We start from the raw sequence: 18597 nt of genomic DNA on the forward strand, positions 1-18597 counted from the left end.
GTCTAAGAATACAAGTATAAGTTAACCCATCCTTGGGGAAAATATTCATGGAAGGTTTACAAAACAAATAATTTAAAATATATTATTTTACAAATATTCCTATAAATAATAAATATAATTTAAGTTAAAATATTATTATTTTAACAAATAAGTATATACCTTGGAATTATATTTATGTGACAATTGTCAAAATTTCATGTATCCGTACATTGATTAAACAGTAATTTATGACTTACTGACTGTGCTGAATTAAATTAATGACATGAATACTTTCTGATTATTGTTATCATACATACATGTGCATCATATATTGCATAATGTCATATCATTATTGCATGCAACACTTATTGATTCAAATGATGCACGAAACAAAGTTAGCACAGTGATCAGACAAATCAGAAAATGCTGACGGAATTCAGTACTTAGATAGACATGGTATTGAGACACAGAATGAGCTAGAAAACAAGAGTTACACTAGTATAGTGTGTAGGAAAGTAAGGATCATAAAACTGCCTTCCTAGTGATAGTTTAAGTGCCACAAAGTGCCTAAAACTCACATAAACTGCAGATATCAGCAGAATTCAGCAAAAATCAGCATTTAAACAACTAGATATTACGTAGAATTATGGTTGGTTAAAAGTATATGTAAATCATTAATCATGAAGAACACTAAAGATCAAGAAGATAATCTTTAATATAAGACTAAAAGTCATCATGATCTATGTTGTTTAAGTGTTATTATGCTTCTTGATTGTTGATTGTTTGTGTTAATGATCTTAATCATCATATGAACTTGCTAGATTGTGATCTTAATCATCACATGATCTAGCAAGATGAGAGGATGATTATGTTATAAATCAAGATGATCATCCTTATGTGAAAGCATGAACTTGAAGTATGAAGTGTTTCTTGAATGATGATGATCAAAGTCTAATCTAAGTCTTGTAAATATGTGATTTCAAAAATAATTTTCTCAAGAAACTAAGTTAAATCATAAGATTTACATAAACATGGTTCTTAAAGAAACTAATCAAATTTTTAGTGGTTAATCAAGTGTAGAAACATATTATTAACAAGAAAAATTCAAAAAGAAATATTTTTAAAAAATCCTTTTACAAGTTGTAAACATCTAAAATCTTCAAGAATGATGTTTTTAAACAAATAACCACACTTTAAAGGGTAACTAAGCTTATTAAACACTCTACTAAGTTACTACAAATTTTTATAAATTTTCTAGTTTATGAAGTAGTGTAAAATGCATGATTTTGGCACTTGGTAAGTGGTGTGTGTAAAATGCAACATATAAATTACATCAATTGAGGCATAAAACTAACCCTTTTTAAGTACTAATGTTGGAAAAAGAGTCTTTTTGTCTTCCTTTTGTATTTTCAGGATAAAATGAGCTCAAATTCACAAAAGAAGCAAAAAGACAGCTAAATCTAACATAAATACAAGAAAAGGAACAAAAGTGGATTGCCTGAATCCTTAACGGCATCTTCCCAAGTAGAATAGAGAAGTCAGAAGACTGAACACGCCCCGTGCTCAGCCAGCACGGGGCCGTGCCCAAGAAGCAGCAGAAAAGACAAACCTATAGAAGCTTCTATTGCCCACCACGGGGCCGTGTCCAGTGAGCACGGGGGCATGGCGAAAGTATAGCAGGCGCATTAATTGTAATTGCGAATTACAATTAATGAAGAGAGATAGTGTCAGACAGGCACGGGGGCGTGTCCAGCGGACACGGGGCCGTGCCCAGCCTTCTGTTCAGCCTATAAATAGGAGTGCTTGGTTTCATTTCAACTCATCCCTTGGCACACCACCTCTCTCACACTTCATCCACCACCCACCACCACCATAACACCATCATCCACCACCATCATCCATTGTCCATCATAGAGTGTGTGAGTCGTCTCGGGATCCAAGATTGATCGTAAGAGTTCTTGACAATCAAGGCCATGTTTGCCTAAGTATCTTACATCACTTGGTGAAGACAAGTGTTTAGTATAATACTTTTTATTTTTAATCTTTTGCACTTTTTATTTGGTTTTGTATTAATGACTTTAATAACTAGTTACTTATGTTGAAGGTGATCTTTCCTTATCGTTTGTCCATGGTGTCTTGGCATTATTTTACTGTCTATATAAAATAAAAGATTTTCACCATTCATATCTCCACGGTCTATATGGAGGTATGTTGGCTACCTGGTCGGGGGTTAAGGGAACGGTTTGGTAAGGGTCTTGCCCTTGTTCAGCGTTTAGAGGTCCTGCAAGGGACCTGGGTCAAATTTAGTAGGATCTCCTTCAATGCCCATAGGTATTGGATGGCGGGGATCCAAACTCTTTGACCCCCTCATAAGTTAACTACTATTAATACTATAATCCGGCTACTTAGGACTGTATCCCTGCTGACTCAGACTACTTAGCCGATGGTAACGTCACCGCCAAAAGCGGGGCCTACCATAATTTGCATTAATAACTTAATTCATTATCTTCCAATAATCCAACCCTTTAGGATTGTATCCTTGCTGACTCAAACTACTGGGTTGAGGGTAACGTCGCCTTCAAAAGAGGGGCCTACTACAATAACTAAGATAATCTCTTAAACAAGTGCAAAAGTGCGAAAATAATCAAAGGTTATACTAATACACGAGTCGGATCCAAGTGATTCATCTTGTCTATCTGTTTTTATTTTATTTTAATTTTCAGCATTTAGTTAGTTTTTATTTTCTTAGTTTAAAAATCTTTTATAACTTTTTGATTTGATTAGACGTTGAGGATAAACCGGTACTAAAAGCTCTTGTGTCCTTGGACGACCTCGGTATCTTACCAATACTATACTACGTCCACGATGGGTGCACTTGCCCATATGTGTGTTTCATGTTAGTAAATATGGTGTTTTATAAATTTAAAACTTGGCTAAAAGTGTAAAAAGAGCTTAAAATATACATTAAAAATATATTACACTACACGCACATCAAGTTTTTTTGGCGCCGTTGCCGGGGACACAAGGATTTTAAGAAAGTTAGGAATCAACGGCCTAATCATATTTTTATATTTCTTTTTATTTTTTAGGATTTTTTTAGTTTTTCAGCTTCTGCAGAGCTCAGCACGGGCCATGCCTGGTCGGACACGGGCCGTGCCCAGCATCGTTACTGGCAGTTTTTAGTTTTCCAAGTTACAGAAGGCTGACCACGGGGCCGTGTTGGTGTAACACGGGGTCGTGTCCAACTTTCCAGTAACTGGGATCTGGAAAACAATCACTGTAACTCCGACCACGGGCCGTGTTCACTGAGCACGGGGCCGTGGTGAACCTTCTGACCAACATTCTTTTCTGTTTTTATTGCAGGACTTGGAACCAGACGCCATCTTACATAGTGTATGAGCTCCAGTTCTAATAAGGACATAAAAGAACCTCTAGAAGAACCCGAACGCTTTCTCAGAAAAAGACTAAAAGCTAAAAACCAAGAGAAAGTTTCGGGGAATCCACCTCAAATGGCGGACCAACGTACCCTCATGGATTATCTACGACCTACCGTAGGTAACCTAGGCGCCGCTATCAATGCACCGAATGTTGAAGCCAATAACTTCGAACTCCAGCCGCATTTGATACAAATGCTCCAAAACTCCGCAACTTTCCATGGGCTTGCGGGTGAGGATCCCCGTTTACATATTACTAATTTCTTAGAAATATGTGATACCTTTCGGATCAATGGAGCATCAAATGACGCCATCCGCCTTCGAATGTTTCCTTTTCACTAAAAGACCGAGCAAAAGCTTGGCTCAACGCCCTCCTAGCTGGATCGGTAAACACCTGGGATGAACTAGCCCAAAATTTTCTATATAAGTATTTCCCTCCCGCTAAAACGGCTAAATTAATGACTGAAATTAATACATATTCACAAGAGGACGGGGAATCCTTATATGAAACTTGGGAAAGATTCAAGGAACTATTACGCAAGTGTCCACATCATGGCCTTGCGATATGGCAACAGGTATCCACTTTCTATAATGGACTGTTGCCACACACAAGGCAGACACTTGACTCTAGCTCCGGGGGACTTTTAGGTAATCGCCGCCCGCATGAAATATATAACCAAATTGAGGAAATTGCTCAAACCAATTTTCAATGGCACACCCCCCGAGGCCATAAATCTATTGCCCCGGGCGCCCATAAGGTTGATGAGAGCACTTCTTTACAAGCCCAAATCGAGGCCCTTTCTTCAAAAATAAAAAAATTAGAAATGACAAAAACAGTCTCGGTTATGGCTTGTGAAGGGTGTGGTGGGCCACATGAAAATTGGAGTTGTATGAAAGAAACGGACAATCAACAAGAGTCGGTAAGCTACATTGATAATAGACCTAGGCCGTCGGGTCCTCCAACGGGCACTTACAACCAAGGATGGCGAAGCCACCCAAACCTTGGTTGGAGGGAGCCCGGCAATAGTAGTAACCAACAAACCCAACGAACAAACTTTCAACAACCAAGAAATGAGTCACAAAATTTCACTCAACAACAAGGTGGACGAGAAAGGCTTGAAGATACTGTATCTCGCCTCATCTCCGACACTGAAAAGAAAAACTCGGAAAGGTTTCTACAATTAGAGTCAAATTTTAGAAATCAACAAGCTAGTATTCAAAACATAAAAAAACAATTAAATCAACTAGCTCAAAATTTTTCCGAGAGACCACAAGGTGCATTACCAAGCAATACCGAAACAAACCCAAAAGCGCAAGTTCATCTCATCACGTTACGAAACCGCACAGTGGGGCCTGCGGAAGCGCCACCACCGATAGAAGAAACTGTACCCCCGCCTCTGCAGGAGAAGAACTCCACTCCATCATCAGAGCCTACCAAGGCCCCTCGAGTTCCATACCCCGGTAGGTTAATTCGTCAAAAGACTAATGAGCAATTCGCAAAATTCGAAAGTCTATTAAAACAATTGCATGTCAATATTCCTTTTATTGATGTCCTAACCCAAATGCCCAAATACTCTAAGTTCATGAGGGACTTCCTCACTCATAAAAAGAAAATTGAAACTTTGCAATTAGTTAACTTAGGCGAAGAATGCTCTGCTCTCGTACTCAACAAACTTCCCCAAAAGAAAATCGATCCCGGAAGCTTCACGATTCCCTGCTCAATCGGGGATTCCCCCGTTCGTAATGCACTAGCCGATCTTGGGGCTAGCATTAACCTCATGCCCTCATCAATGTTTAAAAGACTCGGCCTAGGAACAACGAGTCCTACAAAAATGAGCATACAACTTGCTGATCGATCCGTCAAATTCCCGCAAGGTGTCATCGAAAATGTCCTGGTAAAGGTAAGCAAATTCGTCTATCCGGCTGACTTTGTCATACTCGATATGGAGGAAGACACCGAGGTCCCCCTCATACTAGGGAGACCATTTCTTGCCACCGCACAAGCCGTGGTAGATATGAATGACGAAACACTCACCTTGAGGTACGGGGATGATGAAGTAAAATTCGGAGTTGGGAAGAGAATAGAAGACGACGACCCGGTCAACTACATGAAGGTTATTGATTCGAGTTTGGATGCTGCTCTCCAACGGTGTAACATGGGATGCCAAACATCCCACTCAGAAAATATATAACCTTACATTGGGTCTAGCCAAGGACCCTTATAAACGTGGCGCACCACAGAGGCATTCCGCGGAACTATCCTTAGTTTAGTTTAATCTTTTTAGTCTTAAGTTGCAGGAATAAAACACACTCATGGTGGTAAAGGATGAAAAGGGGAACGAGAAAAATGGCCCCATGCATAAGAACAAGGCAACCCGACATAAATTTCTCCATTACAGAAGGTTCAACACGGGCCTTGTCCAACCAACACGGCCCCGTGCTGAACCCCCTGCAGAAAAATGCCCAGTTCAGGTAACTGGACACGGGCCGTGTTCACCAGACACGCCCCCGTGTCCAGGCTTCTGTCTCTTTTCTTTAATTTTTGTTACTTGCAGCTGAACACGGGGCCGTGTCCGGTCCCCACGGGGCCGTGTCCAGACTGCCAGTAACAAAAATCTTTGATTTTTAACACCACATTACACATCCAATCAACCTAAAAATTTATTTTTGGGACACATTGAAGACAATGTGTAATTTAAGTGTGGGGGGGGGGGAGCTAAAACTTTGAAATTTTGCAAGTCCTATTAACAAGCCTTACACAAAACTCTATTGGAACCGCTAATCACCCCAATTTTTTTTTCAAAAAAAAAACTTTTCGTTTTTTTACTTGTCTTGATTTAATTTGGGAATAACAAGTTCTAAAAAGGTTATATTGTTTACAAATTTACAACCGATAGCGTCGTGATAAAAAGAACCAACATAAGAAAATTATGAAACGGCATGACAAGCTTGGTTAAAATTCGATTATATATACTTGATCACATAAAAACCCATTCCCACAAAACTGAGTTTTGAGCCTTTATTGAGCATACAAATTTACATCTTTAGACTAAATGCTCATTTTTCGTTTCTTGTGTGAATAGCCGCTTGATTCTTACGACTCTAGAACTTGCCACGACGATTCATTCCCGGTCCTTACCAACTTAAACCCACGTAAGTAAATGATGGAGGCATTAGGACTAACCATTTTCTTTCTACACCATTATTTTTCAATTTTTTTTTACCAACTACCCAAAATCCCCCTAGTTAACCCCTTTGAGCCTAAACCTTTCATTTCTTTACCCTAAAACCTTTTCACCCACCAAAAACTCTTTTTATTTTCACCCTTTATTTTAGTAACAAGCTCTGTTTTTTGTGTGACTAAAAAAAATGATGAAGTTAGAAATAAACAAACAAAGCTATTAAAACAAAAGCTTGTTTGAAGAAATACTTCGAAAAAAAAAAGTCACTAAAACAAAGTGTTTTACGAAAACCGACGCTTTTTACGTTTTCGCCATTTTCTACTAACCCATTCACCCACCTTTAGCCCAAGCCTATACCCAAAAAAGTCCTCTTGATATTTACAACGGTAACAAGTTAAAAAGGAGCAGGATTGATTGCTTGGCAAGCTTATGGTCGGAATAAGCTCCACGCCGCTCTCGAGTGATTCACTAAAAATACACCTTCGGCCGAGTGTGAGTGATTTCTCCCGTGAGGTATGTGAACTTGTATATAAATGGAATTTTAAAAAAAAGGCATGTTATGCCCAAATTAGTAATTTCTCCTATGAAACGTTCTAAACAAATCATAACAAATAGGATTGTAAATAAACAAAAATAAAACCCAAAAAGATCTTGGATTCCCGACACTCTATGACAAGCCAAAAACCTTCTCTTCTACCCATTCCATTTGGGAGTGTAAGCCACATATTAAAGAGTTTTACTTGAGGAAAAGCAAAAGTTCAAGTGTGGGGGTATTTGATGTGTGTAAAATGCAATATATAAATTACATCAACTGAGGCATAAAACTAACCCTTTTAAGTACTAATGTTGGAAAAAGAGTGTTTTGTCTTCCTTTTGTATTTTCAGGATAAAATGAGCTCAAATTCACAAAAGAAGCAAAAAGACAGCTAAATCTAACATAAATACAAGAAAAGAACAAAAGTGGATTGCCCGACCCCTCAACGGCATCTTCCCAAGCAGAATAGAGAAGTCAGAAGACTGAACACGCCCCGTGCTCAGCCAGCACGGGGCCGTGCCCAAGAAGCAGCAGAAAAGACAAACCTATAAAAGCTTCTATTGCCCACCACGGGGCCGTGTCCAGTGAGCACAGGGGCGTGGCGAAAGTACAGCAGGCGCATTAATTGTAATTGAGAATTACAATTAATGAAGAGAGATAGTGTCAGACAGGCACGGGGGCGTGTCCAGCGGACACGGGGCCGTGCCCAGCCTTCTGTTCAGCCTATAAATAGGAGTGCTTGGTTTCATTTCAACTCATCCCTTGGCACACCACCTCTCTCACACTTCATCCACCACCCACCACCACCATAACACCATCATCCACCACCATCATCCATTGTCCATCATAGAGTGTGTGAGTCGTCTCGGGATCCAAGATTGATCGTAAGAGTTCTTGACAATCAAGGCCATGTTTCCCTTAGTCTCTTACATCACTTGGTGAAGACAAGTGTTTAGTATAATACTTTTTATTTTTAATCTTTTGCACTTTTTATTTGGTTTTGTATTAATGACTTTAATAACTAGTTACTTATTTTGAAGGTGATCTTTCCTTATCTTGGCATTATTTTACTGTCTATATAAAATAAAAGATTTTCACCATTCATATCTCCACGGTCTATATGGAGGTATGTTGGCTACCTGGTCGGGGGTTAAGGGAATGGTTTGGTAAGGGTCTTGCCCTTGTTCAGCGTTTAGAGGTCCTGCAAGGGACCTGGGTCAAATTTAGTAGGATCTCCTTCAATGCCCATAGGTATTGGATGGTGGGGATCCAAACTCTTTGACCCCCTCATAAGTTAACTACTATTAATACTATAATCCGACTATTTAGGACTGTATCCCTGCTGACTCAGACTACTTAGCAGAGGGTAACGTCACCGCCAAAAGCGGGGCCTACCATAATTTGCATTAATAACTTAATTCATTATCTTCCAATAATCCAACCCTTTAGGATTGTATCCTTGCTGACTCAAACTACTGGGTTGAGGGTAACGTCGCCTTCAAAAGAGGGGCCTACTACAATAACTAAGATAATCTCTTACACAAGTGCAAAACTGCGAAAATAATCAAAGGTTATTCTAATACACGAGTCGGATCCAAGTGATTCATCTTGTCTATCTGTTTTTATTTTATTTTAATTTTCAGCATTTAGTTAGTTTTTATTTTCTTAGTTTAAAAATCTTTTATAACTTTTTGATTTGATTAGACGTTGAGGAAAAACCGGTACTAAAAGCTCTTGTGTCCTTGGACGACCTCGGTATCTTACCAACACTATACTACGTCCACGATGGGTGCACTTACCCATGTGAGTGTTTAGTGTTAGTAAATATCGTGTTTTATAAATTTAAAACTTGGCTAAAAGTGTAAAAAGAGATTAAAATATACAACAAAAATATATAACACCTCGCACACATCAGTAAGTATTGTTTGCTTTATTGATGAATTGTGATGATTTTTAAAAGAAAATTATATGCTTTGAAAGCATGGAAACCTCTATTTTTAAGGGGAAACTATGGCAAAATTTTTCTAAAAATTAAACACTTAGAAAAATACTTTTAAACAAGTGTTGACAAGTGTATTTTAACCACAATTTTTCATGTAAAAATTGCCATAATTTTTGTTACAAAAATTATAAATATTGGAGGTTGGTTTTTGATAAATAAAAGTGACTAAATATGTATTAAGGAAATATATATTTAGATGTCACAATGTGTGTGATTACTTGTATATTATGTGTATTAGTTATATTATTTTAGGACTTGAAATAATATAACTCGCCAAAATACCAAAAATTACAATACAAAATATTACCAAAATTTCAAGAAATAAATATATAAATTATACCCAAAGTTTGAGAAACCGAACAAGGAATATAACTTATATAAATATTCCGGAATTAAATTCATAAGCATAGTTTGGTAAACGGTATTTTGGAAACCAAGAGGACAAAAATTAGATTTTTATAATTATTACAACAATATATCATATTTTTGACAAGAAGAAAATATATTATTTTTAAGTAAAGGAAAATATATATGTTTTCTTGAATTACTAGAAAATATATATTTTCTTAAACAAATTTAGAACTTATTATTTTGGGGAAAAAATGGATTTACAAATATTTTCTAAGATAATCTTGAAAATATATTATTTTTGAGGTTTATATGGAAATATAAATATTTTTGCCAAGTAACAAATGTAAATAATTTTCTATACAAGTTTCTTAAAATATTTATACATTTTAAGAATATATGTACATTGGTGATTTTTATTGAAAATAATATTCCGGAAAAATAAATACAAAAATTAAGTATAAGAATACTTAATAAGCACAATAAAAATACGTATTCTCGTACGTATAAATACACACCGGAATACGCCACCAATACTTGGCAAAAATATACAAGTTTATGAATACGAGTATGAATACACCCATACTTGGGGAAGATATACATGTATAAGTATATAATGTGTCAAGTTAAAATATATTATTTTAACTAATATTCCAAAATTTAATAAATATAATTTAAGATAAATATTTATTATTTTAACAAATAATTATATACTTTGGGATAATATTAAGACACAAAGAAACGTAACTCAAAGATACTAATTAAGACTAAAAGTTAAGGCACTACCTATCCGTCTAATAAACCATAGTATGTTTGTAGGTAGGCGTGTGAACTAGTAGCAGCTTTGAGTTACACCGGATTCGAGACGCAAGACTTTGAGTTCATGTCCCCCTTTTCTTTTAACTGTTTTCAGTTTTATAACTTCGGGGGTGAAGGTAATCTTACAAATTGTTTACAAACGTTTACATATGGTATGGTTAGCTAAGGAATGAACTATTAGATCATGTGAGTGGTGGGTACAACGCTTAAGACCATTAATCCTCGTAGTAGGACCGAGGGACATGAGTGATAGATCTATTTGGGTGTTGCGACCCCCACCCATGAGGACCTGGATTTGGCCCATGAGGTGACTATGTCTTCCAGCCGGAAGCCCGGTAGAAAATCCGCTAGGTTTGAGCCTTCCTGCATCACGTCACACATATTAATGGCTTTGCAAACCATTAATTGATATGTTTCCTTGTTGCTTTCATAACGGGTTTACAAATGCATACAAACAATTATTACAAAGTTTATTCGTGCACGCATACAAAACACATGAACTCGCTCAACTTTTGTTGATGTTTTCAAACTACATGTATTTCAGGGAATTGAAATGGATCTGGTTGCCGTTGAAGAATTTCAAGTGTTGTCTTCAAATAAAGGATGTCATCCAGTGTCGAAGGGTTTGGATTGTGTATCTTATCCTGGATAAGATACATAGTTCAAAGCCTAGCCTTTAATAGTGTCTTTTGTTAGGTCCAGTATGGAACTTAAAACATGGGTTGTTATGTACTTTAAACTTGAAGTCTTGGTTTGTGGTTAAACAATGATGGTTGTAATATTTTGAATTTAATTATGGATGAACATCGTGGTTTTATCATATGGTTGTTTGTTATGGTTGAATGCAATGATATTAAGCAAGTCACACGTCATTACGCTTCCACAAAAGTCAGGGTGTGACAATTTATTACATCAGAAACGTAACTCAAAGATACTAAAACATAACAATTAAGACTAAAAGTCATGGCACGACCCATCCGTCTAATAGAACGTAGCACGTGTGTAGGTAGTCATGCCACCAAGGAAAAGCTTTAAGTTACAACAGTTTGCAGGACGCAAGATTGTGAGTTCATGTCCCCCTTTTCTTTTAACTGTTTTCAATTTTATAAATTCGGGGGTGAAATACATGTTACAAATGTTACAATGATTACAAATGGTATGGTTAGCTAAGGATTGAACTGTTAGATCATGTGAATGGTAGGCGTTAACATGAGACCATTAAGCCTTTTATAAGGACCAAGGGGCATGAGTGATAGATCTATTTGGGTGTTGCGAGCCCCACCCTTGGGTCCGCGAGTTGGCCGCATGTGGTGACTATGTCGTTCCAGCCAAGTGACCTGGTACGAAATACGCAAAGGATTGAGCCTTCCTACACCGTTGCACACATATTAATGACCTTGCAAATCATTAATTGATCTGTTCATAAACGCTTTCCTACCGGGTTTACAAATACATACTTACAATGATTACAAGTTTATTACGAGCTCACATACAAAACACATGAACTCGCTCAACTTTTGTTGATGTTTTCAAACTACATGTATTTCAGGAAATTGATAATGGATCTGTCGGGCGTTCAAGGTTTTCAAGATGTGTCTACAATAAACGATGTCATCCATAAATGGAGGGTTTGAATCGTGTATTTTATCTTTGATAGGATACATGGTTCAAAGCCTCGTTTTATTAGTGTATTTTATTAAAGTCCATTATGGAACTTGAAACATTTGGTTGGTTTGTATTTTGAATTCGAAGTCTTTGTATGGTGTTAAACAATATGGTTTGTATTATTTTGAAACTCAGTAATGGATGAACATCATGATTTCTAACATATTGTTGTTTGGTATAATTGAATGCAATGATATTAAGCAAGTCACACATAACACGCTTCCGTAAAAGTCAGGGTGTGATAGTTTGGTATCAGAGCTTCGATTGTAGCGAACTAGGATTCCTTCTCGAGTCTAGATTACAATCATCAGGGCTCTCTCATGAAAATATTTTTACAAAATATTTTTCATTGCATTTACAAAACGCCAAGATCCATGGAACAAATATTTTACAAAAGGAAAGACAAGAAACATGAGCAAGGTCACAGTGGTGGTTTGGTTTGCATGGGGTAGACTAGTTAAGATAGAAAAAGTTTCATGAAGGATACTGTGAATATATGATTAAGTGATGAATGTCTTTGTTTACATACACCGAGTGTTAGTAGATTAGCATATGTGCACATGTTGTGATTGTTATGCTACAGGTATACATGTCCCCATCTGAGAGCGGTCTATCAGAGGAGCACGATCCGATGGCGATCATCTCCGACGACGAGGTGGCACCCATACCAGAGGTTTTGACGTCAGACATCGACAACGACCTAGAGATGCTAACTGAGGACGAGGATGACTTTCAGCCTTTCGCTCTCATGGACTTTGGAGATGACATAACTATCACTGATGACATTCCTGTCGAGGATCTTTTTGATTTCCCTGCTCCTATCCATGATCTCCTCATCATCAGTCGCCCCGATGGTGAGCATATTGTCGCACCTATCCTCGACACTATTCCTGTTGGTGCATATGTCTGTCGACTTTGTCTTGTATCGAGTCTTGTGTCTAGATAGGATAAACCAAAGCTTAGCAGTCAAGAAAATAGGGTTTTAGAGTAAACAGTTCAGTTCACACGAACTGGCAGAGCCTGTTCGTACGAAGTGACCACTTCGCATGAACAGGTTAATGATGTTTCATGCGAACTGGCAATCACTATAAATAGATGAGCTTGGGTTGTCATGTGTAACGTTGCTAATTCCGGAGCAGAGGTGCTGCCGAAGTGTCAAGTGGTCTGTAAAGCTTTCAAATCAATATACAAGACAGTTAAAGTGATTCCTAGTGTATATCAAGCTGATTCACCATCAACATGTCTGTTTCCGCCTCTCATATTGATCTAGATCTCTTCTGAACGACTCATTTAGGTCGAATCTCAATCCTACAAGTGGTATTAGAGCCCAGGAGGAAGAGTTCTTACCATTTCAGCTTGTTTTCACCGAAAATTCTCACTTCTACTCATTCTTTTACACTTTTTCATCAAATTAACCAAGAGTTTACGGATAAAATGGACTGATTTTGTAATATAACATGCGAAATATTGTTTTAATCAATCCTTGAAAAAATCAGATCTTAATTCTACCTAAAACGTGATCAATTTTGACAAAAATCAACCGAAAACTAATCAGATCATTCGAAGATGCTTCAGTTCGTTTGGATTTGGACTTCCAGTTCGCATAAAAGGGTCCAATTCACACGTGTAGGATCGATATTGACGATCTAGTGAGTCAATCAGAGTCAAAATACCACTGTTTGAGTGGCGGAAACAAACAAACAGTTTGAATCAGAGAGAAATGAGTAGAAGTAGACAGAATATCACTTTTAACACTTGTTTCTCATTAATATTCACTTGAAAATCCGGCAGCAGTTCGGTTACAACTTTCTGATTCCGTGCCAAATGAGAAACTAGAACACCCTATTTATATACTATTGATTTCGCTTGAAACATACATGTCCGCTTCAAGCGGAATCACACAAAATTCCATTCAAGCGAAATCATAATAAACAAACATAAAATCCTATTTCGTGAAAATCGAAATCTGTTTTGAGTGGCTAATTCATGTGCATCTGATCTCATGACATAAGATGTGATGTCATCTTTATGATGTCATCATCAAAGATGATGACATCATTCTTGTTCAAAACCGCAACGAATCCAAGACTCGATATAAGACGAAGTCAACAGACATATGCACTAACAGTCTCCCCCTTGGATGTTGACGGAGTCTTTAGTACGAGACTTTAGTATGTCAAAACTTCAGTCTTAATCAGTCTTCACGCTTTCTCTTCAATCACCATCATCAACTATTCTTCAGACTCTGAGTCTGGCTCTTTCACTCTTCAGACTCTCCTTTGCTAACAGACTCCCACTTAAGTTATTCTGGGATCACAATCTGATATAGCACTCTCTATATTCTCAGCATTAGCAGCTTTCACAGATTCAGGACCATCTCCTGGCTCTCCGTAGCAACAAGATCAGGAACCTGGCTTTTACGTCTACAGACTCCCCCTTTCAACAAGCTGGGATCGCAGTCTGGAATTCATTAGCTGCATACTCTAACCAACAGTAAGATTTGACTTTATGCTTACGACTTGAATTTAAAATGATTAAATTGGTTTCAAATTAATGATCCATTTATCCATTTTAAAAAGGTTTCTCAACTCAAATAAACTTTCCCAATCCAATGTCGTTCATCATGTTAGCAGTTGGGATTTTGAAAATCAACTCATCAACATCAGTTGTCGAAAATAAGATAAAGTAAAATCTTTTTGATTTTTCAAAATTTTATGCTAAAACACATTCTTTTTGGATTTTTGATTTTAATGAAAAGCAATAAAGAAATATTACAGACAATATTTTTTGTGAGTTTGTATAAGAGGATCATATCAGTTTATGAGACACATCACTAGCACCGTTAAGCTTTAATCATTTTAAGTTTTAAAAGATTCACATAGATTGACGATATTGTTGTCCTCCTAAACTCAATCTAAAAACTTTCGAAATGCTTACCGATACGTTAAGATATATTAATTTTGCACTAAATTCTTATGGACCCCACGATCTCAACATATCCCCTCATCATGTAATACACTAACTCAAGTAATGCCTTTAAACTTTCATCAAATGTGATTAGTGCAAAAACAAAGCAGAATGTTTAAACATTAACAGTCAGGTCGATACTTCCGTATACGCAGAGAAAGTCCAATGTTTAAACAAAATAAGAAAATAAAACAAGTTGAAATTGTTTAGGCTTTAACCACCAGGTCGATACTCCCGTATATGCAGAGGTGATCCAAAGCTTAAACGAAACACTAAAGAAAGTAAAGCAGAACGTTTAGGCACTAACATCCAGGTCGATACTCACGTATACGCAGAGGATGTCCAATGCTTAAACAAAATAAAGAAATCAAACAAGTTTAAATCTTTGCAAAATGAAATGCACAATCACAGCGACTTTTCAGCAAGTTGTGAAAGCTCACAAACTTAACCGGTTTTATGTCTTTCGACAATCAGCAATTACTGAGCTGGCACACAGTCAAGAAGGACAAAACCAAGTACTATGCTTTCAACCATGTTTCCCACTAGAACTAGGCTTTTTCATTTAAGTTTGTATCATTATCGCAAATCGACTAGTCTAGCTGAGCCTATCGTCACATCTTTAGTGAGACCGTTTATCACATTTTACATTTCATTTCTTTAGTATGCTGTGATAGTCCACTGATTTACTATCATTTCCTCTTGTCTCAACAAAACTCATTTTTTATTTTTTCAATGTTTTTGGCATTTTCAAATTTTCTAATTTTTTTTAAATTTTTCTCCCCCTAAAATCAAAATTATATTTCAAATTTTGATTTTCTGGGAAAATTTGAAAAATAAAGCAGTAAACTGTACAAACAAAATGACAAATTGATGAGAATTGCCTCAATTCGCCATCCACTTGGCTTAAACAGTCAGAACTCCCCCTGACAACAAACTATTTTCCCATTATGATTTCAAAACACTTAAGTTTGTTTTAATCAAAATGTTTTTTCCGGAAAATTAGTCTTGTTTGCCATTTCACAAACATGGGGTTTAATTCATCACACTGTTTTCAATCACTTGTAGGTTTTTCACAAAACCAATTTCCAATAATCATACCACTTGTAAGATAGTTAAATCAAGTACAACTTAATGTCCTTGATTAACTACTTGTAAGTCGAAATATCACAATTACCAACCTGTGAATTTCTCAAGAAAGATGCCGATTCCTACTCCCCAATTACCAACCTGGGAGTTCCGCCAAGTCAGGAGTTTTAAGTATGGAATATAGGCACCTAAGCCTGACCAACCTTGGGTGTGATCTTTTCAATTTCACTTGGGGTTTGATCATTCCTTTTTGCTTCATAAAATTCTTTAACCCCTGTTACCTTTCCCTCAATCATCTTTCCAAAAATATTTTTCACTTTTCCATTAAAAGCCTTTTCGACATCAAATTCTTTCTTTTCAGAATAGAATTGATTCGAAATTTTCACCTTACCAACCTTTTATTTAAAATTTTCAGTCCGCAATGGTGGAAAGTTGGTATCATCCATTGGCGGAACTGAATTTTCACTTTTGAGCTCAACTTGTGGCTCCTCTGATTTTGACGAATCAGAATCATCACCTGAACATGGCTCCTTTGACTTTGATGAGTCAAGATCATTGCCAACAACTGGCTCTTTTGTTTCAGAAGAAACAAATTCATCACCAGGAACTTTTCTTTTCTTCACACTCCATTCTATCCTCGGATTTGCATCTGATGAATTCGTTTTGCTTGATTTGTCATTCTTTCGAGAGCAAGACGATTTATCAGCACTCTTTTCTGATTTTCTTGTTGTATCCGAGGACAAAATCCTTTCAAGGTACTCTCGAGCTTTCTTTCTTTTCTTTCTCAGTCGGTCTTTCTTCCCTTGTGAAAGCTTCACTTTCTGTTCTTTCACCTTCTGTTCTTTGGGATTTTCTTCGACCTTGACTGATTTCTTCATATTTTTCTGAGATTCAGCCCTCGATCTTTCCATTGATCTTATTGGGCAATCTCTGGCAATGTGACATTTGATTTGGCAATTATAGCATCTCCTCGTCTCAAACCACTGATTCTGGCAGTTAACAGCAATGTGTCCTTGAACACCACAAGTATAACAAACTCTGTTATCGTACCATCCACCACTTTCACACCAAACGCTTAGATCATAGCATTGTCTGGCTTTGTGGTAATCAGCACTCCTTTTAAAAACTAGATTTGGCTTTTGAGCACTGTGGTTAAACCTGCACCACATATTACCAACTATTTTTGAGTTTTGATTTTTCATTTTTTGTGGTATCTTATCACGATTGGATGATTGAACTGATGAGTTTTTAATCTTGTTTTGAACATATTCTGAATTTTTAACTTTTTGTTTCTGTTCCACTTTCTTCTTCAAAGGTTTTTGCGTAGAACATTCACCCTTTTCAGTCGATTGCGGAACAGTTTCTTGAAATTTTTCTTTTAAATTCAAAAATATTTTATTTTTCTCATTTTTTCCATTTTCATCATCAGTTTTCTCATCACAATCTGAATTTATCGATTTTGGACATAATTGATCAATCATTGCTGCAGTGGTCACAAAACCTTTCAATTTCTTCTCAAGCTCATCAATTTGATTTCTTGCACTCTTAGCTTCATTTTCAAGCTGAGAGATTTTCTTCAAGCTGAGAAGTAATTGCATTTTCATTTTCCACTATATTCTTTTCAAGAACAAATTTTTCATTTTCTAAAACTTTTATATGTTCTTGAAATTTTGCTTCATTTTGTTTCAGATTTTTGTTTTCCAATTTTATCTAAAAATCTTTGTTTTCTGAAGATTTTATCTTATCTTCAAAAACTTTTTCATTTTCTTTAAAAATTTTGATTTCCAATGTCAAACTCTCCATCTCTTTTAAGAGTATAACATTGTCTGCTTTAGATTTATCACAGTTTAAGCACTTCTCGGTCATCGTTTCAGTTTCAGCTTTCTTCTCGATCTTGATAGCTGAAATTTCTTTAACCTGCTCCTCTACCTCTTGAACAATTTCCTTAGATTTGTCTTTTGCTTCAGTAGTTGCTGCTTTATGATTCTTTTCTCCTGAATCAGACTTCAATTTTCTAATCTTTTGGAATTCAAGTTCTTGAGCTTGAATCTTCTCGACGAACGAGCTCAAATTGAAACTATAATATTCACCGCTCTTCTTCCAAGATAACAAATACGTTCCCCAAACATCATTTGGTAAAGCATTCGCCAACTTGTCAACCCACATCTCATCCATTTTGTCAATGTTCAAATTTCTCATCTCTATATGCAACTTGACATACCTCTTAATCAATTCTTTTGTAGACTCTCCCTTGATACCTGTAAAACTATCAAACTTGTTCTGTGCAATATAAAACTCAGAATCCATCTTTCGATATTGATAGATTCACAAAGACAGATTTTCAAATGATACGAAAATTCACACAATCTAAAATCAATTCAATCACTTTATCAAATCAGTGAATCAGATGAATAACCGATTGAGTGACAAAAATCCGGTGACAACGAATCGAGTGGGGATTCGCTCGGGCGAGTATCCTATTCTTGACAAATACCTTGGATCACATGCAAACAAACAAATAAACGATCAGTTCAAACGGACTGAATATGTAACAGTGTACATTTGATGAAATCAATCTAA

General features: G+C 36.6%; 1 non-coding gene across 1 annotated transcript; it reads right to left on the reverse strand.

Annotated features, from left to right (window-relative positions):
- Positions 1 to 3865: 3865 nt before the first annotated feature.
- On the reverse strand, positions 3866 to 3972 carry LOC118483405. The gene has a single exon (XR_004870693.1). It is a non-coding gene; the product is annotated as a small nucleolar RNA R71 (small nucleolar RNA).
- Between the last annotated feature and the right edge of the window lie 14625 nt (positions 3973 to 18597).

This window comes from Helianthus annuus, chromosome 10, assembly GCF_002127325.2.
Source record: "Helianthus annuus cultivar XRQ/B chromosome 10, HanXRQr2.0-SUNRISE, whole genome shotgun sequence".
Lineage (NCBI taxonomy): Eukaryota > Viridiplantae > Streptophyta > Magnoliopsida > Asterales > Asteraceae > Helianthus > Helianthus annuus.